The sequence below is a fragment of the Beta vulgaris genome, chromosome 1 (genome assembly GCF_026745355.1).
Source record: "Beta vulgaris subsp. vulgaris cultivar EL10 chromosome 1, EL10.2, whole genome shotgun sequence".
NCBI classification, from domain to species: Eukaryota; Viridiplantae; Streptophyta; class Magnoliopsida; order Caryophyllales; family Amaranthaceae; genus Beta; species Beta vulgaris.
The window spans coordinates 59628380-59654244 of record NC_079202.1 but is presented as its reverse complement, the minus strand read 5'-3'; the positions used below and the strand labels follow the sequence as shown (position 1 = coordinate 59654244).

General features: G+C 33.4%; 1 long non-coding RNA gene across 5 annotated transcripts; it reads right to left on the bottom strand.

Annotated features, from left to right (window-relative positions):
* Nucleotides 1-7041: 7041 nt before the first annotated feature.
* On the bottom strand, nt 7042-14581 carry LOC104887129 (uncharacterized). Of its 5 annotated transcripts, none has more exons than XR_789307.4 (6): nt 12874-14580; nt 12648-12766; nt 12520-12574; nt 12065-12196; nt 8666-8766; nt 7042-7522 (listed from the first exon to the last, which is right to left on the bottom strand). It is a non-coding gene; the product is annotated as an uncharacterized LOC104887129 (long non-coding RNA). The 5 variants fall into 5 exon arrangements; XR_789308.4 differs by lacking the exon at nt 12520-12574 and having other exon boundaries at nt 12874-13370; nt 14303-14580; XR_789311.4 differs by lacking the exon at nt 12520-12574 and having other exon boundaries at nt 12874-13257; nt 14303-14579.
* Nucleotides 14582-25865: the final 11284 nt, after the last annotated feature.

The following is a 25865-nucleotide window of genomic DNA, read 5'->3' as shown; positions in this document are numbered from 1 at the left end:
CACCTTCATGCCACCATACCAGCCACCACCATTCCGAAAACCTCCCCTTCCTCAGCCTCAAAAATCTCCCCCTCCCCTTCCCCAACTTTGAAAACCACTCCACCTCCAAACAAGAAAAACCTTCCCCTTCCTACCACCCCCGTAAACCACTCTACCTCCAACCGAAAAAATATATATACTTATTCGTCCCATATTAATTGATATATTTTGCTCGGTATAGAGTCTGAGGAGTTTCATTTTTAATATCTATCTTATTATTGGTAGTACGTGGATCGAAGTATTTCCTTAATCTAATAATATACTTGTTGATTATCATTTTGCACGAGAGTTAAGGCAAGTAGAGCATGAAATAATAAAAAGAATGTTGGGGGAAATAATTAATTTTATGGGAGGGAATAGAGAATAATGGGTGAAAGAGAGTATTAAATGTATATGACTAAATCGACTCGCTGGTTTAATAAAAAAATAAAAATAATTGATTCTAAAAAGCAAATAAATGAGGATTACACAGTTAATTGAGGTAAATCAGAAAATTTATGAAATTAAAAAAAAGAAAATAACAACATTTTGAGACATCCAAAAAGAAATACAAGCATTATACTATGAGACGAAATAAATACTATTTTATTGCAATTAATGGATTGTAGGGCATCAATTTTTTAAAGGACTAGTTTGGATCGGGTTAGAAATTGCAATCTCTAACTGAGCTTATCAACTTCTGGTCAACTGATTCCATGAACAATAACAGATAATATTATGTATATAAATTAATAAAAATTACACATATTATGTCATTGTACCCGACAGAATGCAAATAACCATAAACACAATATCCTACCAAGTTAAGCTTGGCCTAGTGGTAAGGAAAAAACATTAACTATAACTTCAAAGTTGGTGGTTCGATCCCACTAGACCGGGGCACTTGAGAGAGGGATTCCCCTTACCATTTCCCCCCCCCCCCTCAAAGTATCTGCCCGCAAACCTAGGCTCGATTAACATGCGAGAAGTTTCGGTCTGACACTTTGGCAGGTCCCTTTATCTTTCCATGGGGTCCCCGATGGAGGCCAAAAAAATAAAATATAATAAAGACAACATCCTAGGGTTATTTATTTTCAATAATGGATTTGCATGTATATGATATAGTATTACCTCTATGGCTCTAATTCTTTATAATTTACATAGTTTGATTTGCACACTTGTCATCGGAAAACTTTGACTATTAATATTTTTAGTTATGAACAAAAAAAAGTTTTGAAAAGTTAACAATTGAAAGTTTGGTTGAGACGAATCTAACAATATCTCACATGATTATATTTTCCATTAGATATATCACATATATTAGTCAAAATGAAGTATGTGAATCGCGTCAAAGTACGAAGTAAGTTGAACAGAAGTAGTAGTATAGTATGGGTTTTGGTGTGACAAATAGTTTGACGGCATAAAATTTATTTTATTAAATATTGTAAGACAAAAAAGCAAATAAATAATCTTAAGTGAAATTAAATATTTTTTATATGTAAAGAATTTATAAATAAAATTGAGCTACTATTTTTTTGATCTGTATGAATCACGAAGGCAGTACAAAATATAAAAAGAAAAGGGAGAATTCGAACATGTGACTTATCTTTCACAACAGCTCAATCTTAACTACTATTAACTTAAGGTTTTGATCTCACATAAATAGGAATATTGCCTACTTTTAGGAAAAAAGACACAATCGAGTACAAAATTAAGGAATAGATTTCATTGCCACGACAATCCAACATGGTAGAAGATGCGCGCCGTATTTTCAATAAGTATTTAAAATATTGAAAAACTATAACAAGAATTCAAGAATCATACTATCCAAAAGTTGCATGGGCCACCGGCCCACCATCATGCATCAAGTTATCTTAAACGGCTAAACCTTTATTTTTTATTTTTTTTGGTGTTTGCACCTGGTTCAGCCTTCGGGCTACATCCGGATCGAGGCCAAATTCGGGATGGTTAGGTTCCATTCCTTTCCCAAGGGTGTTGCAGGGATTCAAATACGAGTCCGTCCTACCAAAGCCAGTCACCATCACCACTGGGCCAACACTTACTTGGTACGGCTAAACCTCTATTGTCTATACATTCCTCTCTTAAACAAAAATAATGGTTATATTATATGGAATGTACAACTGCACGTGTACACCAATCTGGAAAAAAAGAAAATCTCATTTTCTCTTTTATGTAAAAAAAAACATTTTCATGAGGTACTTTAATCAAAGGAAATGATCTTCAAATTTTGAAGAGATTTTTGTCTCAAACTACCTTATTTTTATCATTTTGTTGTTGACAATTATTTTATGTCAGTTTTTAGCATTGACTTTTTTTTTTCCAATTTTTATAATGTCACGTAGTATCACTTAACCTCTTCAAATCCTTTTTTCATTTTTCCTACCCCATTTTCCCCATTTCCCTGAATGCTCTAACTTTGGGTTCGTTTGAATCAACTTATTTTGTCTTATCTTATCTGAACTTATTTTATTTTATCTTATTTTTCAAAAAATAAGACAAGATAACGGAACATCTTATCTTATCTTATAAGATCTTAAATAAGTTGAACAAAACAGGACCTTTGTACCGCCAATCCACCATAAAATTCCTCTTCAGTTTTTCACAATCCCAAACAATTTTCACAAGGATAATTTTGTTTTCTCCCACAATCTTGAACTAAAAAAAAAATTAATATTGAAAACCGGCATTAGGTAGCTGAGAAAAACAAAAATAATAAAAGTAAGGTAACAACAAATTTTTTAATAAGGTAGTTTCTCACAAAAACTTGAAAGTTAAAAATAGTTTGAGACAAAAAATAATTCCAACTCTTAAATATCACCCCTACAAAACTTTACCAACTAAATTAAACGACACCAATGTACGAAATTGGTGAGCCAAACATTTGTCGGTCACATCATTTAAACTAATGCGAACATCAAAATGAAATACAAATAGTTTAACGAAGGCTAAATTGATAATAAAGGTCTGAACTTTGGGTGCTAATTTTTAAAAGGTTTGAATTATTGATTAACCTGTGTAGGTCCCAACTTTAGGGGGTCTTAACTTTTAGCGGGCCTCGACGACTTAAAATTGAAGATTTTTTAAAAAATCTCACCTACTTCCTACATCCATCACTCAATTAACCCTTCTGATGTGGCCGAAGTTTTACAAGTGATGACCTATTAAGCCAATTTTAAGTCACTAAGGCCCACTAATAGTTAAGACCCCCTAAAGTTGGGACCTACACAGGTTAATCAATAGTTCAGACCTTTTAAAAATTATCACCCAAAGTTCAGACCTCTATTGTTAATTTTTCCTTTAACGAATTCAAAGCTTGGTTAGAATTTTTATGTGCTACCAGCCTACCACTCCCTATCCAAGTGCAAAAGAATGCCAAAATCAAGACTAGAGCAGAGTAACTTTAAAAGACATTTCACGTTCAATTCAATCTATACAAATATATTAAAAGGTGTGCGAGAACAAGAAACTGTGCCACGTGGCTTTTCCTATGAAGTTTTAGTTCATGTAATCCATGTACAATAAACAAATTAAGAAACCGCATAGTATAGGATTTGATCCCAAGACTTCAAGTACATATATTAAAGTTTTAACTACTAGGCTAAGTTGTATTTAGTGTTATTATTATAAAGAATTATATTAATAAATGAATTTTTTTTCTTACCTGGGACATAGCCTGGACCTAATAATTATTTTTTTTTTTTTTTTAAAGGTGTTCATTTCAAATTAATTAAGGTGAAGAAATCCTCCCCTCAAAAAAAAAAAAAAAAAGTTGAAGAAATCCTATCTTCAAGATGAGAAAAGAAGAATCAATTTTATGGTAATTCTCTTACCATATGTTTGATATGTAGGAGCTTTTTCAAAGTTTCCGAACTACACAAAAGGACTGAGAAAATTCCAAAACTTTTTATTTGGATCAATAACTTATCTATATTTTAGCAAATAACAAGAGTGCCAAAAAAAGTTGGACATCATAGAGATTGTGGTCCAAAAACTCCCAACAAATGCGACAAAAAGAAGATGGGAAAGAGATGAAAATAAACCAGGACTCTTTGAGCTTGAGCCTGTACTTTATTTCCTTTCAGTTTTCTTGTTATCATGAGAATTCTATGATTCTCATGTTACATGCCATTAACATACGTAGGGAAGATGGGAATTTTTTCACATTTGTCGAAATGGTTTTTTGAACGTTAATATTTCTTATTGGATATAAGTAAAAGTTATAAAAAATTGTTATTTGGAATTTTCGCATCGAGATGAATCTAACAAGACCACACTTGACTATGTTTTTTCTTGTATAATAATGCAAAATAATTTAACAAAGTTGGTTGATAAATAGTACCACAAACCCAAATGATGCAACTAAAAAAATACGGAAGTAGTATAAACTAAATGCTAAAAAGTTGATAAAAAAAAACTAATATACTTAAGACCTTAAAATAACTATTATAACTTTATTGACTAATCTCTCCTAACTAAGCAAGGATTAGTATCCCCTCAAAGAAGAAGCATCCCCTCAAAGAAGAAGCAGCAAGGATTAGAATAGGCAAAAGTTAACCCAATACGACACCACGACACAAACTGAACATGAATTAGCGGGTTAGTGTTGAGCCATTTCAACCTATTGATACAAGTGGGTCAACACGATTTTTACCATATAATCGATGGATTAGGTTAAGGTTGAGATTTTGAACACGAACCTGACACGACTTAATCCATTGAACTTATATACATAAATATTAACATTTGATTACAATATAAAGGTACCAATTAACATTATAGCAATTGCTTCTTCAAGTTTTTAATTTACTATCAGGTTTAAAAGTTGCCACATGCATTAATACAATAGTAGAACAAATACGACATAAAATAATTAATTTATTGTCTAAATAAAACTCCAAATTAAACTTAAACATGATAATTGGGTTAAGACGCCTAAATTGTTAACAATCGAGTTGGATTTTTACCAAAGTTTTCAACACATTTAATTAAATAAATTTTGGTTAGTATCAGGAGGTCTTGATATGTCCATCTTCATCACGAATAAGAGTTTAAAAAAATTTGATCTAGCAAAAATTTTAATATGAATAATAAAATAATAGACATAACACAAATAAATAATAAAATAATAGACATAACACAAATAAATAATAAAATAATAGACATAATACAAATAAATAATAAAATAATGTAATTATAATTATTATTGAAAAATATTATAATTATTATTATTATTATTAACCTTAATTATTTGACCATGATTATAATATTATTTAATAGCAATATGAATAATCAAATAATAAACAGTAATACAAATATAATAATGTACATTGTGGTACTTTAATATAAAATTCTAATAATAACATAATCAGCTAATAGTAATATGAATAATAAAATAATAGACATAATATAAATAAATAATAAAATAATAGGCATAATATAAATAAATAATAAAATAATAGACATTAATACAAGTATAATACTATATAATCATTGTGGTACTTTAATTAAAATTCTAATAATAACATAATCAGCTAATAGTGATATGAAATTATGAATAACAAAATAATGGACAATAATATAAATGTTTATTAAACATTGACTATTTGGACCTTATTGAACCTGATTGGAACTTATTGGAACTTATTGCACCTGATTGGATTTTATTACACCTGATTGGAACTTATTGGACCTTATTCGACCTTATTGGAACTTATTGCCCTTATTAGACCTTATTGCAACTTATCTGAACTTATCTGAACTTATTGAACCTGAAACTTAATTTTTTAAGTTGAACAGAACGCACCCTTAATAAGCTTGCCACGGGACAAACATGAACATCAACATCCATACAACATACACAGTAGTTTAAAAAAGAAAAGTGATCAAAAGAATCGAAATAAACTCACCATTCATTAATAGTAAAATGAAATTTATCGGAAAATCAAATAAATATTCAGCAAGAAAACATTACAACCACGTAAATCTATGAAATATAAAAATGCAAACCTGCTTTAATCCATCTTCCTATTTCTTTTTCGAATATGTCTTTTGTTTTAGAGTATTCATCTTCTCATTTCTCCCATTGTGCTTTATCTCTATTTTATATGGGAAGAAGGGTAGGACACCAAAATATTAGAAACCCCATTTTACCCTCATAACATCCCTATTATAACTACTTCCTTTAATGAAAAAAAAAAAAAAACTACCTAATTAGTTTAAAAAATAAAAAAATATTACAAAAAGAAAACCATCAACAATTCAAATATTCCTAATTTATTAGAAATAATTAATAATTAATTTAATTTTCTTCATCTCCTTAAAAAAATAATTTTGTACGTATGTTCGCACGCATCGCGTGCATATAAAAATTAGTTTAAATATTATAACAACCAAAGAGAGAAGGAAATCAAAATTATGTCTTTCTTCTTGGATAACTTATCCAAGTTCTGGTTGAGTTATCCCTCTCACTCAAAACATTTACAAGTACAACGGAGATTTAAAAACTAGTTATTTTATATAATTGTTAATTTCTCTTATCTTATTTTCTATAATTTGACCTAGATTATTAAGGCTTATTTGATTCTGATACCATGTTAAACGTCGTCAAGAAGTCTTGACCGCACCCATTAATGGAGGACAAATTGGACCAACAACAAACCTGAAGGAATTTTTTAAGTGTTACGACAAAAAAAAGGTGCTTTTTTAAAAGAAAATCTATTTTCCTTTCAATATAGTATTTGCTATAGAAATTGATTAAGCACATGTGGTATCTCTCTCGATTTCTTTTTCCTCGTTGAAATTTCAGCCACTAAACACAGAGTAAAACATTCACAATCAATCTCGTAAGCAGTAATACGATGTGGTACCATGATGAATTTTAGTGTAATTTTGAAAGAAAATCTCATGCCTCCTTATTCATGATAATGAAACTTTATCTCAAATCACGTGAATTTTTTTCATAAATTACAATTTAATATCAAATTCTCAAGTGGCGATGGATGGTAATAAAATTTCAAATAGTTCGCAATAAGATAACACTCGCTACCATAGATTTTAACATGGAAATCATGTACAAATATTTACGCAAAAATACATAACCACGAGCATGACCACTAAAAAAATGTGCAATTAGTACCAAAGAAGATATCAACTTCGAATTGAATCGAGAACTTATCTTGCATTATTTTCATTTGAATTGAGGGATTAAAATCCACATACCACCATTTCACATGATGTCAACATGTCTTGCTCCCAAAAATAGCCATGTAATACAAAATCCAAATCCACTCTTCCCTTCAATTTCATAGATTGCATTCCTACGCATTTATAAAATGTACAGCTTCTTCAACCTTCTTGCACATAGCAAAAATGCTGCCAAATGACTTCCATAGTCTTCAAATTTTGTCCTTAACCTACCTTGGAGTTGATTTTTACTCAGTACGTAGCGACATCATCAGATTTAGATTTCCGAAAACACCGTAAACTGGAAAACAAAGACTTAGTTATCTTAATGTGGGTACTTATCAGCAAGATGCTTAAGTTTAACAAACAAGCTCATCCTTGCAACTCCGAAACCGATATAGCTCTACCAGGAATTAACAAGCAGGAAAGTGAGACCTTGAAACATGAGATTAACCTTAATCCAAAGATGCTTAAAGCCCACTCAAAAAAGACCTGACAGTCGAAAACAAACTGGACACTCCAGATCTTGACGACGCGTCTGAAGTTCTTTGCATTGTTCACAAAAAAGTGGACGCTCCATGGCATAATAGCCCCTCTAGTATCATTAATTACGGGAGCACAATTCCCCACTTACCCACTACGCCATGACAATGATAATTTCTTAGAAAGATCTTCATTCTCCACCATAATCTTATAATAATTAATAAGACTGCCAAACTTAGCACTGAATTAACACCAAAGTGTTTGTACTTTGTCAGCAACGCTGCCCATATAACGACTCAAATTAAAGTTAGTACCCTCATTGCGCAAAACATATATCATTCTGTCATCCAGTATCACTAGGGTTTTGGCCAAGGACATCTGGACATTGTATGAATCAAAAAGAGAAAGAAGTTGCAGCATCATCCATATCCAGTATTAAATGAGCATCCTTTGAACCAATAGCATTGATAAATATGAACAAAAGACTTAGAAGGGAAAAGGAAGGAAATGGTCTCTTTTATCCTATCGGGTATGAACTCTGTTTCTCTACCCTCTCTTTATCCCCCCCAAATCTCTCTCCCCACAAATGCTAACCAAACACGGTGTAGAAGTTTCAAAGAACGAGGAAAATCCCCCAAAGAAACAGGAATAAGAAACATACTAATAGATTATTACAACAATCCTACTACAACAGAGTTAATCATATTTCGCATGCAGAAAGCACATCAGAAAAATGCACATTACACGAAGTACAGGATACCAAAGTTTGACTCCATGTCGTAAACTACTTTCATTTAGCATGGAAATGAGAAGTAAGCAAATCATAATGTATGCCTCGTGTAATAACATATATTATGTAAAACATGCACATAAACCTATCAAATAGAAAGTAACTAACAAGCATTTAGCTACACTCAATCTACAAGTTCAGAAATCACATAGTGCATCAATAAATAATTACCGAAAGACTCAAATCCCCATCAGACTGAGCCTCCAGACTCCAGAGTACTTATCAGAGTTCTTCATCCTAAACTTATTTATATTCATGCAACCTTACTTGATCTGCAAGAACAATAAATAACCAAATGAGAATGTGCCAGATATATAATAACAGCAATTGCTAGTATCACTATATAGAGCAAAAACACTGCCGGAAAACATACGTACACCAACATCAAAGAGATTACATTAAATGCCAGAATCTGAATGCCACAAAACTTGTACATGATTTTATGTTGCTCTAGATTAAAGAAACTAGCCTTGAAATCATATTTGCCTCTATTCCTCAACAGATCTCCAAAACTAAAGATATGTAACTTCATTCTCCATTATACAAAGGAAAAATCACGAATATTCTATTATTCTTCGGCTGCTCAGCATCAAGAAGAGCTTACAAGATAGTGTATCATTAAGTTAACTGATATTGTTCTCGTATAATTCTTTCTTCAGCAAAACTTTCCACTTTCTCTATAAAGCTGTCAGTGGAACTCAATGCTGTTTTAAACTAGACAGAGGGCTAATCATCCTAGAAGCATGAGTCAAAGCAATGTTGCCGACGAGGTGATCCACAAGCAAATTTCTCCTTGCTTTTCTCCCTTTTTCTTCCACAATTAAATGATGGCTCGTAATTTCATATATATTATGAGGTTGTTGGCATACACAAAACAAAAAGTTGGGATTGCTTGCCATTATTGAAGATAACTATTATTGGAGCTAACGAGATGATATAGGGAAAACAAAACTCTTTGGTGATAGTCATAAGCTCATCAAACATTCTAAAGTAGTCTCAACTCCCAATAAATTATTCATAGACCAACCTAGTACCTTGTTTTAAAGCAGGCATGGAAGAAAATTACCAGAACTTCTGTAACTAATATTCTAAGCAACTGAGGACAAGGAAACCGTAATCACCCAATTCCCTAAACCCTCCCTAATCAAGTATCTATTGAAAGCACCAGCTGCTTCAACCTAACAAGCAAACTAAACTGCACTCTGAAACAGTATATCCCCATATATCTCAAAATTGTGAGCCTCATTTTCTAACGAGTATGTATGCCCCTATTCAAGTTTTTTTCATTACAATAAAAGAAAGTACAGGGGGAAGGAAAACAAGATAGGTACCCCAAAGAGAGGATATCGAGCAGAAAAACACAAAATCACCAGGAGCAGCAGCAGAAGAATGTACACAACTTTTAGTTATTTGCTCTTAGATATGATATTGCAACTAGCACAGTTGGCAAGCACAAATCGCAGCAGCTGGAAATTTTGAACTCATACATTAGCAAATTCAACAAGTCCTAAGCATTGCTTTGGTTCTATTCGAACACAAGCTAAAGGCTCAAGTTTTAGATAATATAAATCAGAGGGATTTTCTACCCTCTCCCCCCCCCCCCACCCCCCCACCAAAAAAAAAAATTAAGGTTATATAAATCCCACAAACTCCTCTACACCACGACCACTTTGACCACCCTCATAAACACCTTCCTATCCAAGTTCCATTGCAAACAGCCCACTCCTCAACCAACTAAACTACCCACCATCACAGCCTGACCCCAACAGCACCACCTAGGGCCCTAGGGGTACCCACCAACAACACAATTTAGTTAGAAAATGTATAGGGCAATAATTCAACATTTCGCCATAATTATACTTCAATATATACAAGCCATCAAATAGATGAATAGCACTCTACTTGCTCGCCTTTCAAGTCATACCTTAAAATACTTCCAAGTTCTAACATCCTAAATCTAAGTAACTAAAAATGTATCCTTAAGAAATCCTGACAAACAAAGTTAGTTAATTTCATAGTTCATATTGTAAATTATTTTTTTATTACTATACTTATGATGGCAGAACCATACAGCTCCATCCAGTATGAGAGGCCAAATACTCCTTCAAGCACCTTATAACTAGTCAATTAGGCAAAGGAACACATATACAACATGTTAATAAGGGATAGGGAAAAAATTTACCCATATTGCTAATAGCTAACAAGCCTTGGAATAATATGGCTAACAAACTGTGAGTCTCAACTTCCAAAATCCAACCAAAGCTAGCACAAGATAGGGGAAAGAGGTAGCAATAGTATTATGAAAAAAGCCTAAAAACCACCCCCTAAGAGATCATTTAAAGATCCACTTTCCTTTCAAGAGAAACTAAACTACCCTAACTTTGGAACATACTCGCACAACCTCTCATATCTTATATTTATGGAACTTATCATAGAAAAGTTGATACTTCCAATCTGTAAGTCATGGTCTACTATAACGATCACCTACTAATTGGAATCTTAATTTTGAAAAAGGAAGTCCCCCTTAGTGACAGCCAATTGGGAGAAAATGAAAACATGTGATTTTATGGATTGAACTGACACTGGGTAAATTATATTAATAATTTAAGTTAGAAATGGTTTATAAAAACTCTACTTTTTGTGACAGGCATTTTTGTGTAATTTTTCTAAATATAATCTCACAAATCCTACACCAATAGTTGTTTTCATTTTCCACTTTTTACTTGCCAATAGCAATTACTTTGCACAGTTTATATGGAGTCTGCAATAACTATCAAAACTCAAAATCAATAGCCATAAAGCGAAGTACCATGAGTCCATGACATGTCTATGTGTGTGGATCTGGTATGATTTAGACCAATACCATAGGGAATGAGAGTTAAAATAAGCCTAGCAATTTGATACAACAAGACATGGAAGAGTGGCTTAATGAGAAGCAAGAGCCAATTCTTACATGCAAAACATGTGTTTTACACTGCTATGTTACTCAGATTCTTCATTCCACCTCACGCAGTGGCGGATCCAGGAATTTATGAATAGTTGGTCACTACCGATTAGGTTGCACAGAGACAGATACGGGTACATGTACGGGTTCGAATACGCGTACCCATATAAGATAATCCATGAATTTTTTTAAAAAAACTACTTCAGTAAAATCAATTTATGACTAATAATAGTTCATATTACAATAAAATAGTACCTAAAAATTGTTACAATTGTTCTCGGCGACTTTTCATGTTTTGATACTGATTTAGTATAAAAAACTTATATTAGGTTGCGTATTCTTTTTTTCCATTATGAAATTTAAATTATAATTTTTAATTAGATACAACAATTCAATTTGTTAAACATATCAATCAAATTCACTTAAAAGATGCAAATTTAATCTCATATCAATGCATTATGCATATAAACCAAATAATTTCACATTAGAGGGAATCCTATCCATCTCCAACTAATTCCACTAGCACAAAAAACACATAAAACCAAAGGCTCATTCATGGCCTCTTTAAAACTTCACATGATAGGTCCAATTCTAAAAATCCTAAAACAAGGATTTTAGTGCATTACCTGAACACAATCAATCAAACCTTCAGAGTGTGGTTGGTCAAGTTGTTGCAACGAACTGAAACCTCCACGGCAAACCACAAGCAAATCTATTTGTTCCTTGATACCTTTCTCAATTGATGAGGCCACATGCTCCTGCAAATTTATTGAGTTGGGAATAAATAACAAGTGAATCCACAAGTGAAGCATCAGCCAAACTATTTCCAGTTATACCTTATGGTTTCAACTACAGATTGAAGGAAAGTATAATCAGCAGTGTTTAACCACAAATGAAATCATAATAGCTAACTACAACTTAAATGCCTTTTTATTGAAGGTTTGGAACCAAGGAGTGGGAGGAAGATGCTATATAGCTTGTATTAGAACCAAAATATGCCTAATGTATGCACAATTCTTGTCCATTATGCTACATCACTCAACTCTTCTCATTCCCAACTAAGTACAGAGAAGATATGAACCTGAAAAATCTCTCCAAAAGTAAGCTTCAGCATTTCCAAACAGGATTTGGACTCACTACAATTGAACAAGTCAAGTCACCCTTAAAAGCGATTAAGCAAAGATTAGAAAGGTTGAATGAGAAGAATACCTGAAGTTTGCCGCCTGCTGCTGCCTGCTGCGACAGTGATTCAGTGAAGAAGTGATTCAAGTGAAGTCTTGAAAGTTGAAGAACTGACTGTTCTTTGAGAGTTGAGACACCACAAAACCCTAACAAAATTAGATTCTTTAATCTTTGAAAAAAACCCTAACAAAATCAAATCAAACAACACAAAATTTGAACAAAACCCTAAAAAATCAAACAAAAACAAACTTACCAGCACCGCTGCTACTGTGGCCGAATGCGATTCGCGATAGTCTGAGTGTGCGACTCGAATGGAGTCTCGACTGATAACCGCAATACCGCTGCTACTGTGCTGGCGCTGCTACTGTGCGACTCGACTGAACTGCGGCGTCGGAAAACTCACCGGCAAAATATAATTCCGGTTGCGGCGTTGGCGCGTCACTCAATGCTACTGATTTAGGGTTTCGCGAATGAGAAAGAGAGAGAAAGAGGAAGTGTGTCTGGGTGAGCGTTTGAGAATCAGAAACGCTTCAAAATTTTTTTATTTTTTTTTTTGGAATATTAGTTGGTCACATGACCAACAATGACCAACAGTACATCCGCCACTGACCTCACGTGCCCACTTCAGATTCAAGAACTATGACATGGGTATGCATGCAGATGTTTCGGACACGCACCATTATAAGAAAGGTTGCACGAGAAAATGCTTCTCACAACAAAACACAAACAAAGCACTAACATTTCCTTTGGCTGTTAGTTTATATCACGACCAGTTCAGAAGATGTCAGTCATCTGATCACAAAACATGGAAACAGGACACATGCAATATATGTAGCCATATGAAGAGGTATACATAGGCATAAGAAGAGGTCCGACTTTGCAGTTCAAACAGGTCTACTATGTGTACATCTTTTCCACTTACAGCCTCCGACTCGGACAGTGAACAAAGCTATGTGACCTCTTCAAAAATGATTATCCCCACTAAATTGGATCTAATCCATAAGAAAAAGAAGCTCCTATTCTTTTTTATGTATTCCATGACAGAAGTCGTGTAGTTTCTATTGAGGGTGTTTGTTGAATATCAATCTCAAATATGAAACAAGTTTCGAGCCATGAACAGCTATATCACATTAAAAGATTCTATGACATCAAACACTTTCATGGTGACTTTACACCATGATCCGGGAGCTAGCATCAACTATGGAAGATGTTCCGGAAAACGAATATCATCAACTATGGAAGATGATATAGATGCCGGCTCATATGGCTTTGAATTAATGGAAATTTTTCCTAATTAAAGAGTTTTACTTATCCCTTGTTATCATTACTTTTAACTAAATCCAGTAGTAGTACATCAAATTAAAACCTTTAAGCAAAAAGTTTGAAGAACAAATATATGAATTTTTATCAGAAATGAACACTAGCATAACATCAACCATCATCCCCAAACAATCATCTTGACATTTAAAAGATCTCACATAGGAAAATCGGATGATTGATCCGCCGACCATGGGCCAGCACTCTGACATTTAATCAGTTCGTCATACTAATATTGATTTCATATAACTCAGACAAAAAAAAAACCCATAATTTTAAAGAAATCGACGAAACAGATAAACCTAACAGAAACAATAGAATAACTAGATATTAACTAAGCGGTTAGATGAAAGTAGGTTACTTACAAATCATAATCTCCCAAGTTGAAGATGAAATCAGACCTAAAAATCATCTTTGTTGAGAAGATGAAATAGAACCTAAAATTCGTTTCTTTCTCTGTTAAACTTATCTGAGAAGATGAATTGAACGAATTTCCGAGAAGAGAGCGAACATTCCATTAAGGAGAGAGAATTGGAAGGAAAAAAAACTGTTCTTGTAGTTCATTTTCGAGTGGGATTGGATAAATTGGCTCGAAACATGGAATTTTTGCTAATTGAGGATTTTGCTAATTGACGTTGAAACTTGAAACTTAAATTATATCCTACACACAGGTGTAGGATGCATCCTAACACCTTGTCTATGTGGTTGACTTTTGTCAGTATTTTTGAAAGTGGGCCAGCTCTTTCTCTCTCATCACGTGAAATAATTTTTTTAATGTACAAATGCATATATTTTGGTGTACAATAATCTATGAGTGTACATTTAGGGATTTTCAGTGATCAAAGCAATGACCATCAATGTACATTGTGATTTTATTGAATTTCGGTATGAGATTGTAATTGTACATATTGAATTTCATTAGTGAACAAACATCAAACACACCAGTGTACAAAGAATTGAAATTACTCACTTGACATATTTCGGTATGGGACTGTAATTGTACATATTGAATTTCATTACTGAACAAACATCAACACACCCAGTGTACAAAAATGCAAATTACTCACTCGACATCAACTTCGTGAATTGGGTTACTTTCAGCTCGGGGGTTGTCAATGTACATTTTGATTTTATTAATGAACAACCACGAAGCCAAGGATGTACAAGGAGGTTGAGTGTGGAAAAGAGAGAAATGGTGAATTTCGGTATGAGACTGTAATTGTACATATTGAATTTCATTAGTGAACAAACATCAACACACCCAGTGTACAAAGATTGCAGATTACTCACTTGACATCAGCTTCAGGAATTGGGTTACTTTCAGCTGGGGGTTGTCATTGTACATTTTGATTTTGTTAATGAACAACCACGAAGCCAAGAATGTACAAGGAGGTTGAGTGTGGAAAAGAGAGAAGTGGTGAACAGTATATGGGGGGACATCAAATCAGTTATTAAATGGTGAACAGTAACTGTCAAATCAGTTACTTTTTGTATTTTTTACATGTACACTGGATGTAATGGGAATGTACATTAGCTGTCAAATCAATTACTTTTTTGCATGTTGAATGGTGTGTTTAATTCTTATTGCCTTGCGTTTTGGAGCTGGTGTAGGATGCTCATCCTACACCTTGGTCCATGATCTACTAATTGAAAACTTAGAGTTGTGTCTATTTCACGGACCACGGTTTTTTTTTTTTGAGGGGAAAGGTTAGATCGGGATATTATTGCAAATCACATTCCGCCAAAGTAATGATACTTTGGGGAATTCGGGCCATACAAACAAGTCCGCACTCTCATGAGTATCCCATCTTGCCACTAAATGGGCTACAGTATTCCCGACCCTCCTATTATGAGAAAAACGAAAGCTATTAAAAGACTTTGACAACACACTAATATCATCATAAAGTAAATAAAGCGGAGAAAAGCCAACATGATGACAAGCACGAACCACCGCAAGAGCATCGCTTTCCAACCACACACTGTCATACCCGATCCTACGCGCCACTTTGCAACGTGTGATATATAACAAATGAAGTAGAAAATAAAATTAATTTGGTAGAAAAACTGTTTTTACATTTTATTTTCTCAAAAAAACTGATGTTCAGTTTAAATGTCCTACTTTCTCCTCTTTTTTCATTCAAATGAAATAGTTAGTTAATAGTTAGTTATCCTCTATTTTTTTTTCCTTTTTTTTAATTTTTTGGTGTCTCCAATGTGTTGCCTTATATAATAGAGATTAATCCGTTTATGAACTAGTTAGTGATTCTTTATCCTCTTTGACCTAGAGCTGATGAACTCAACCCGCCTCGGTTTGATTTTTAGGCGGGTTTGGCTTGCAGTCGGGTCCGGTCTTACCCGATTTCTTTTGCTTTAGTTGGACTTTGGGAAACCAAAAATGATTTTTTTGTTTTGTTTAATGCGATTCGATTTTGGCACGAAAAGCCCGCTCATTTTGGCCCAAAATAATGGGCTTTTGACACACAAATTTGGCCCGCTCAGGCCAGGCTCGACCAATGGATAATTTTTTTAAGTCCGGCCCGACTTATGATCACCTCACATTCGACCAAATAATATAATAGACTATATTTTAGCTCATGTAATGCATCATACATGATTGTGACTTGTGAGTTAATATTTGTGTAATGAACTTATACTCCCTCCAATTTTAAATATATGCATTATAATAACTTTATCCTATATTCTCTCACAAATGTATAAGAAAAAAAATATATATATATATAATGAAAAATGGTCTTATTCATTTCATCTTAATGCATACTTTCATTATATTAACATTTTATAATTTTTTACTTATACATTATTAAAATTAAATCCTTGCCATTTATTAAGAAGCAAAGTAACGCAAAGGATAACATGTATGTGGATATGACTACTGTTATACACCAAAGTAAATCGTTGTGGGCTAGGATCAATAAAGGACAATACTCCCTCCGTTTCCTAAAAGATATTCCTTCTTTCCGTTTAAGGGTGTTTCCAAAAGATCTTCCCTCTTTTGCTTTATTCCTTATTTGACAAAACAAATTTTCTTATTTACCCTCTCATGTCACTATCATATGGTCCACCATTACATTATTAATTCAATTTTACTCCTTTTTTCTCTCCTACTTTAACCCCTTTTTATTTGTTTATTTATCTTAACCCTTTCTCTCTCCTACTTTACTCACACCATGCCCACACAATTTGATTTTCATTGGTATCTGTAGGAACAGTAAGTGGGAAGATATTTAGGAAACGGAGGGAGTATATACTAGTGGGCTCTTGACACCCATGAGTATAGGCAGAATATGTTGAATTTTAAATTTTTTTCACAAATTTATCTTGCATACTTGCTTACGTAGGTCGTAGCATGCACTTGAATTAACGTAGAGAAATAATTGAAGCAACACTTTAAGTAATCTAATACGTACTTACTTATTTAGCACTCCCGGTGCTTTTAAAAAAACTAATATATAGAGATCAAATTTGGGTCTTATCTTGAAATATATTTCGAGTCGACTTTAATGTTAGTGAAAACATAATTTTTTGAATCGTATAGCTAAAGTTATTGTTTATTTAAATAATATTATAATCTCTTGTGGTTTATTGAGAATCAAATCCCCTTCTATACTTATCTAAAACTCTAATTATAAAAAAATATGATTCTAAAAATTGACAATCTTATAGTGATAATTTTTTAAGGAAAATTTGTAGTTGTGTCTAAGCTTATTATTGGTAACTTTAAATGTGATTTTCATAAATATAGTTGATTAAAACTAGGTTACATACATGCAACAATACATTTGGGAATTTCTTTTGGAGATTATGAAAGAAATAGTAATTGAAGTTGCAATTTAGCCATCTCAATGTAAGAACTTGGTATATTTGTTCTCCGAATCGTTTCAATTATGTCGAAGGAGCAATTCGTTTGCTCAAACGATTAGGAAGTCCAAATCTAAACATATAAGTGATATAACTAACTTTCGATTACAACTTTACATTTACAAATTCTCAATCAACCACAAAATAAAGTTGAATAATAAGCAAATATGAACAAACTAAAAAAAATACAAGGAGTATAAGCTTCATGGTTTCAAATAAAAGACAACTTGCATGGTGATCAATAGTGTCCATAATTTATTTTTTTAAGATTTTAGAAAAAGTTTACATAAAATCCTACAAAAACTCATCCAAAATCAGTCGAAAAATACATAAAGCAAGTTAATACATGATTTTCTATTAACAACGAGCAAAGTTTCAATAATTTTGAGATTGACAAACCTCAACTTTTTATGTCCTAAATCTGATTTTTGTCTATATATCCATGACGTGGCTCCTCCAATTTAATGAAATGTTTGCATTATAATTATATCCTCCCTATCTAATGATATAAAACTTGCACCTAACATGATTTTGTATTCCTCTATTTGTATCTCAAACTAGTTTCTGGCAAAATGACGCACCTCTTATGAAATTTTCCTCAAATGTCAAATACACAGCCACAGTGTATATCTTCTTCGCCTCATTTAGTAACTTAACATCTACAAATGTTAGATGTTTGTTGGCATTAAGTGCATTGAAATCTTCACCATTCTCCCTATTCCTCCATTCCTCAACAACATCTATAAAAACCTTGTAGAAATCACAAAGGCCTTGCATGCTATGAAGCCTTTGATTCAAGGAATGGTTTGTAGTCTCACTTCTTTGAGAAGACAGCACCCCCCCTGAGAAGTAATCCTTGGAGTAAACTGGACATTACATCTTCCTTAACTTGTACAACTTAATCAACCAAGGACATGCAACACACTTGTACTTGGTAATCATACTGCATACTTAATACAGTAAACAACTCTGATAAATCCAATGATCATTCCCCTTAAACCAATGAACAATATCAGTTATTGAATGAACATAAATTTGTACACATTCATAATATACTGTATGTACATTACATCATGACATTTACTGAGCTAAAAAACACACAATAATAATGTACATTAATACAACAATATTTCATTCATCAACGCACGCACAACCGTAATCATATCACACACACAATACAGTGAATGATCAATACCCTTTGACAATGTACATTCCCTTTCTCAACACTCATTTAATAATGTACATTAAATCATCGCAATTATTGAGATAAGAATAACATACTAATGCTGTAAATTTAATCACCAAACCTTGTTCAACAAAATATTCATTATGCATTGAACATTGAGATGAAAACAATAAACAATAAAACAACAATTGAACATATGTTCGTTTAGCACTGAACATTGAGCTGGAAGCAATGAACAATTACCTTTTCCAGTAGTGCTTGAATTCACTCTTGGTCTCACAATGTTTTAGCACATAATTGAATAGATCCACAAATCCAGCCTTTCCCCTCAATGCTTTTACATTGTTGATGGAATTTTTCCCTATGTGTCATATACACAGACGATGCATAACATTGGGAAAAACAATGCTTATAGCCTTCGCCATCGCGGCATCTTGGTCAGTCATAATGGTAATCGGCGACCTACCTCCGATACTCTTCAAATACGAGTCAAACAACCACACAAAAGAATCGGTGTCTTCGTTTAATAGGAAACCAACTCCAAACATCACATTCCTTTGGTGATGGTTCATCCCAACAAACGGACCGCAAATCATCTCATACTTATTCGTACGGTACGTCGTATCATGAACAACTAAATCTCCAAACACTTCATAATCCTTTCTCATTCTTCCATCTCTCCAAAAAAAAACTTATTAAGTGCCCTATAGCATCTAGTCGAACGTCATAATAAAAATCATATTCCGCTGCTTGTCTTTGCGTAAAGTTCTGAATCAGTTGGTTACTATCACAACCATCAAGTTCTTTCTTTCTTTGAGTAGCAACTACATCATAAGCATCTCTGTTCACAAAACCAAGATTTGCAGATCCCCTCGCTTCCTTCCTCAATACACGCACAGCTTTAGCAACCCCAACTCCACAACTTCTCAAATTATTAATCATGTGCAATTGTTCAACCGTCACTTTCATATCAGATCTTATTAAATGTCTTTGTTTCAATGGCACCATGGGGTGATGTGAATCATATGGTGCTTAGTAACAATAAAAAGTCCAGACTCTTTGGAAAAATCAAATTGAATAAACGCTTTACATCCACAACGGTGATCAAGCTTAGTAAATGCCTGTGCCAAAAAGAACATCATGTATACTATAGTGAACATTGGCTTTGCAGTAATGAACATCCACATCATTTTTTAAAACACTATGATTTGAAACAAATCAAATAACTACCTCATGTATACTAATTTATACCACTATATATAATAACATATGATATACTAATGTACATATTATCATGACCACACACAATATACCAAATACCTCAAGTATACTCTAGTGAACATTAGCTTTCAGTTAATGATCATCACCATCCCATAACACTACTATATAAATTTAATGTACATATTGTCATGACCTACATTAAACCACAGAAAACATAACACATACCTTAGGCACACCACCTTTTGTGTCTTCCAATCCTTCACGACTACAAACCAAAAAACGTTGTCTGATGGTCTTTGTATCATATCTCCAACAAACTTTGCCTTTTCGGATACCAAATCCGCATTTAAATGCATACTCATTGTATAATTTGTAAGCTTCTTCATCATTAGCAACTTCTTTGTGTATCAATTCAGATGTCTCACACTCAACGTATTCTACAGACAAAAAAAAGTAAAAATATTAACACATAACAAATATTTACCCTCATATAGAATAATGTACATTGGATGTCACTAAATTGATCACTAAAACAAAAAAAAAATATTAACACATAACAAATATTAACCCTCATATAGAATAATGTACATTGGATGTCACTAAATTGATCACTAAAATACCCTAACTGTACTATTGTCCTTATTGCACGTAAATTACATCATTTTTCACTTTTTCCCTCCATTTGGCAAATTGAGTATCATGAAACACATAAAGTTTTACACATGCAAAACAGTAAAACATCCAAAACAGTAAAGGTTTTCAACTTTTGGAAATTTATAATAGACATACATGAATATAAGATACATTCCAATGAAGAACACAATAAATGAAAAATAAATGAGACAAGGCATTAAATTGCTTCTTGCATAATAAATCAGAGACATACAAAGTGAGTGATTGACTTATGTAACTACCAAAGTTAAAATTGACTGCGCATATTGACACTTCATGGGATAACATTAAACATATCTGACCTACGTAACTGTCAAAACTTGTGAAAAACAAGTAAAAGAAGAATGAACACAATAGATTTATCACAATTCTCAACTCTGAGTTCAAGGCTTAGAACTATTTCCCATTGAAAGAAAAAACACTATTACAGGAGAGAGAAAGTTTATGTGTTGAATGAATGTAATAATAAAACTAAAAACCAGCTTTTATATTTAAGCTAGCTATTTTATTACAAGAGAAAAAGAGAAAAATAATAAAACTAACTTGCTGACTCATCATCTGATGCTAGCTGTCCAACACCCCCCCTCAAACTTGGGTGTGGAGTGAACAAACCAAGTTTGACAAGAAGATCCTGGAAGGGAACAACCTTCAATAACCTTCTCCCTAGTGAAGTGGCAGTCAATATCCAGGTGTTTTGTCCTCTCGTGGAATACTGGGTTCTTTGCTATGTGAATAGCAGATTGATTATCACAGTGGAGAGTTACTGGTTTCAAGTTAGTAATGCCAAGCTCACCCAACAGTTGGACAAGCCATGTTACCTCTGCTGCTGCACTAGCCATGGCCCTGTATTCTGATTCTGAAGAGGACCTAGAAACTGTGGCCTGTTTCTTTGATTTCCAACATATAGGGGAGCCACCAAGTTGAAGAATGTAACCAGTAACAGACTTGCGAGAATCCAAACAAGCAGCCCAATCTGAGTCTGAAAAGGCTTGAAGAACAAGCTGATCTGATGCTTTAAGGAGAATGCCTTGGCCTAATGTACCAGCTACATATTTGAGGGTATGATGTAACGCACTGAGATGAGAGGTCCTGGGAGCTTGCATATATTGACTCAAGGTTTGGACAGTGAAGGCCAAATCAGGTCTGGTATTAGTTAAAAAATTTAACTTACCAACCAAACTCCTATAGATAAGAGGATCAGGGAGAAGAGAACCTTCAGTAGCTTGTAATTTCAAGTTAACTGGGAGAGGAGTGACAGTGTGTTTGGTAAAATGTAGGCCTGAGTCTGCAAGAAGTTCCTTAGTGAACTTATTTTGGGTAAGAACAATACCAGTAGGAAGGTAATTAACCTCAATGCCCAAGAAATAGTTCAACTTGCCAAGATCTTTAATACTAAACACAGCATGAAGATGAGCTTTTAAGTTGTTGATAGAAGTTAAATCATTTCCAGTTAAAATGATATCATCAACGTAGATGGCAGCAATAGTAATGGAAGAATCTTGCCTTTTAATGAAGAGGGAGTAATCACTTTTACATTGAACATAACCTTGCAACAACAATTCATGGTGAAGTTTAGCAAACCATTGTCTTGAAGCCTGTTTAAGGCCGTACAATGACTTAGTTAGTTTGCAAACCTTTCCTGGAGAAACTGAAAGACCTTGAGGAACTTGCATATAAACCTCTTCATATAAATCCCCATGAAGGAACGCATTATTCACATCAAGTTGATACAATGTCCAACCAGAAGAAGCAGCGAGAGCAATGACAGTTCTAACAGTCGCCATCTTCACAACAGGAGAGAAGGTCTCTTCATAATCAATTCCATGTTTTTGATTATACCCTTTAGCAACCAATCTTGCTTTGTACCTCTCTAAAGACCCATCAGACTTAAGCTTAACCTTATACACCCATTTACATCCTATTGGCTTTTTGCCGGGAGGTAAATCTACAATGAGCCAAGTATGATTTTTATCTAAAGCTGTGAGCTCCTGTTGCATGGCAGTAACCCAGGCAGGATCTTTAGAAGCAATAGCATATGAAGATGGTTCAACAAGAGAAGGAACATGAGCAATAAGAGCCTGAGGAGATTGAAGAAGGTGATCATAGCAAACCAAGTTAGATTGGAATTTCTCTTGAACTGAGATTGTTTTCCTTTATCTCCAGGTGGAAGATTGTTCTTATACCCTTGATTATAACCTCCTGAAGACTGAACATACTTTCCAGGTCTATTATCATATAACTTCCTTCTATCAACAGCAAATGCAAGGGACTCAGAGTTGTTACTGTGTAGATCACTCAACTGTCTATGCTTCTGTTCTTGTAACAGCATCCTATAGGCCTGTGAAAGTGTAGGTAACGGTTGCATCATCAACATGTTACTCCTAGTCTGCTGGTAACTATCTTTTAATTTCATTAGAAATTGCATCAATCTTTGATCCTGCTGTATCTTCAAGAACTTTCCAGTAAGATTACAGTTACAACCAGCACATTCACAAACTGGTATAGGATTCACATCATCAAACTCATCCCAAATGACTTTTACTTTGGCAAAAAATTCAGCCACACTCTCATTCTCCTGATGTATTGCATTTAATTCTTCTTGAAGTGCATATAACTGTGTTGATGAAATCTGACCATACCTATCTTCTAGGTCTTTCCACATCTCACTTGCTGTCTTGTAGAAGAAAACACTCTTCTTAGTTATAGGTCCTAATACTCCAAGAATCCAGCCTATAACTAAATCATTACATCTCACCCACGCTTTGTAATTCTTATCAGTTATAGGAGGTTTTCTCATTGTGCCATCAACAAAACACATCTTATTTTTAGTTGACAATCCTAATATCATAGATCGTTTCCAAGAACTGTAACCTTCTCCATCAAAAACTTCAGAAATAAATTTGTAATTGTTGTTATCAGATGGATGTATATAGTAAACAGTGTTAGGATCTTGAGTAGGTTCTAGCACTCTACTGTTTCCTTCAGGATTTTCAGAAGACATTCTCAATCAATTCTTTACAACAATACTCCAAATTATCAAACCAGATAAACTTCAATCACCAATTCTTGACAATAATATCAAGAAAATTGAAAAAACCTAAAACTCAGTATAACAATTTCTCCTACTGAATTCAGCAGAACTTGAGCAAAAACTAATCAAACAAACAACTATTTCCACTCAATTCTTCAAATAAAACTTCAATTTGAAAGATGAAAGAAAGAAATCAAACCAGATTGCGAATTGATAGTAATTTTTTTTTTTTCTCGATCGAAAAATACCAATGAAATCAGAGAAAAATTGCGGAAGAACACGAACGATTGATTCCAGAGTCTTCTTGCTCTGATACCATGTCAAAACTTGTGAAAAACAAGTAAAAGAAGAATGAACACAATAGATTTATCACAATTCTCAACTCTGAGTTCAAGGCTTAGAACTATTTCCCATTGAAAGAAAAAACACTATTACAGGAGAGAGAAAGTTTTATGTGTTGAATGAATGTAATAATAAAACTAAAAACCAGCTTTTATATTTAAGCTAGCTATTTTATTACAAGAGAAAAAGAGAAAAATAATAAAACTAACTTGCTGACTCATCATCTGATGCTAGCTGTCCAACAGTAACCAAAGTACAAAATGTCACTGTACATTCATAGTCAACCAATTGAACAGTGTTAATTCCTAAATGTACATTATTATATTCTTACACATCAACTAACATGCATTTGTACATTAAAAAAGAGCTACGTAGCTAAATACCATTCTTCTTCTCTAATTCATCTTCTTCACTTTCTCCTTCATTCCCTAAATCTTCCATTGCATTATCAAGAACAACATTATCAACATCATTTTCACTTATATCTTCCATTTTTCCAACTTTTGTACCATGAAACTTGCAAAGATTTTCAAAATACAAAATCGAAAATCACCCAAAGTAAACTTTGCCAAATTATAATAGAAAATTATGAAACTCAGAAAGAAATCAATGAAGAAGAAAAAAAAAAGAGAGAGACTTTACATGCTTCTTCTAAAATTAATGAGAGAGAAATAGAGTGAATGATTGATTGATGTAAGTTACAAAGTACAACATGACATTGCATGAGCTAACCCAAGGTGGCCCACTTCAAAAAAGGCGCCAAACTCACCCAAAACTCAGCCAAAATTTCCCCCCCCCCCCAAAAAAAATACATAAAACACTGTCGTTTTGCATGAGGTATAGGTTCCTCATCCTACACCTCGGTGCAGGATCTAAATTGCGTGCCAAACTCGTCAATTTATCTAGACACATCGTTTTAATTTAGATAATGTTTTTTTAATTGGGCATGTGCTAAACAAAAACACAACTACATAAAAGTAATGCCTTGTTTTTACATCCAATTCATTGCCTCTTATACAACCTTTGCCTAATTCGAACGGTGAGGATTTGAGGAACCAAAAGAATAAAAATATTGTAGACAACTAAGAATTTATCAATTCTCAATTTCCTATTCTCGGAAACATTCTTTGTGAGTTCTCCCCCTTTCTTCCAAATTGTATCATGAGTACTTCGAAACAACACTATCCAATTAAGATATTTGAGATTTATCATCTTGTTAACAAAGGGTTTTATAAGATGAAAAGCGACAATTTATCTGTGAAGTTCGTTTAGGTTTACCATCTCAACAGACTTCCTCTAATTATAACATGTCTTTTTCTCCAAATATATATCCCAAACAACCAAAAATCGTCCAAGATAAGGTTCACATGAACGGTAACAACAACAAGTTGTTTTTTGGCATGTGGCTGTAACTTGTAAAAGCCACTAAAGCTCACCTTAGTGTTAGTTTGCAATCTGTTTCATATTTAGTTGTGATAGCGTTAGATTGTAATCTATTTTTAAATTACTGTAATTTTTCGCTATGTCAAAAGAACACTTAATTTATTAGTCTTTGCTTTTCTAAAATGTTTATCATTTCCTCCCTACTCTCATCTTG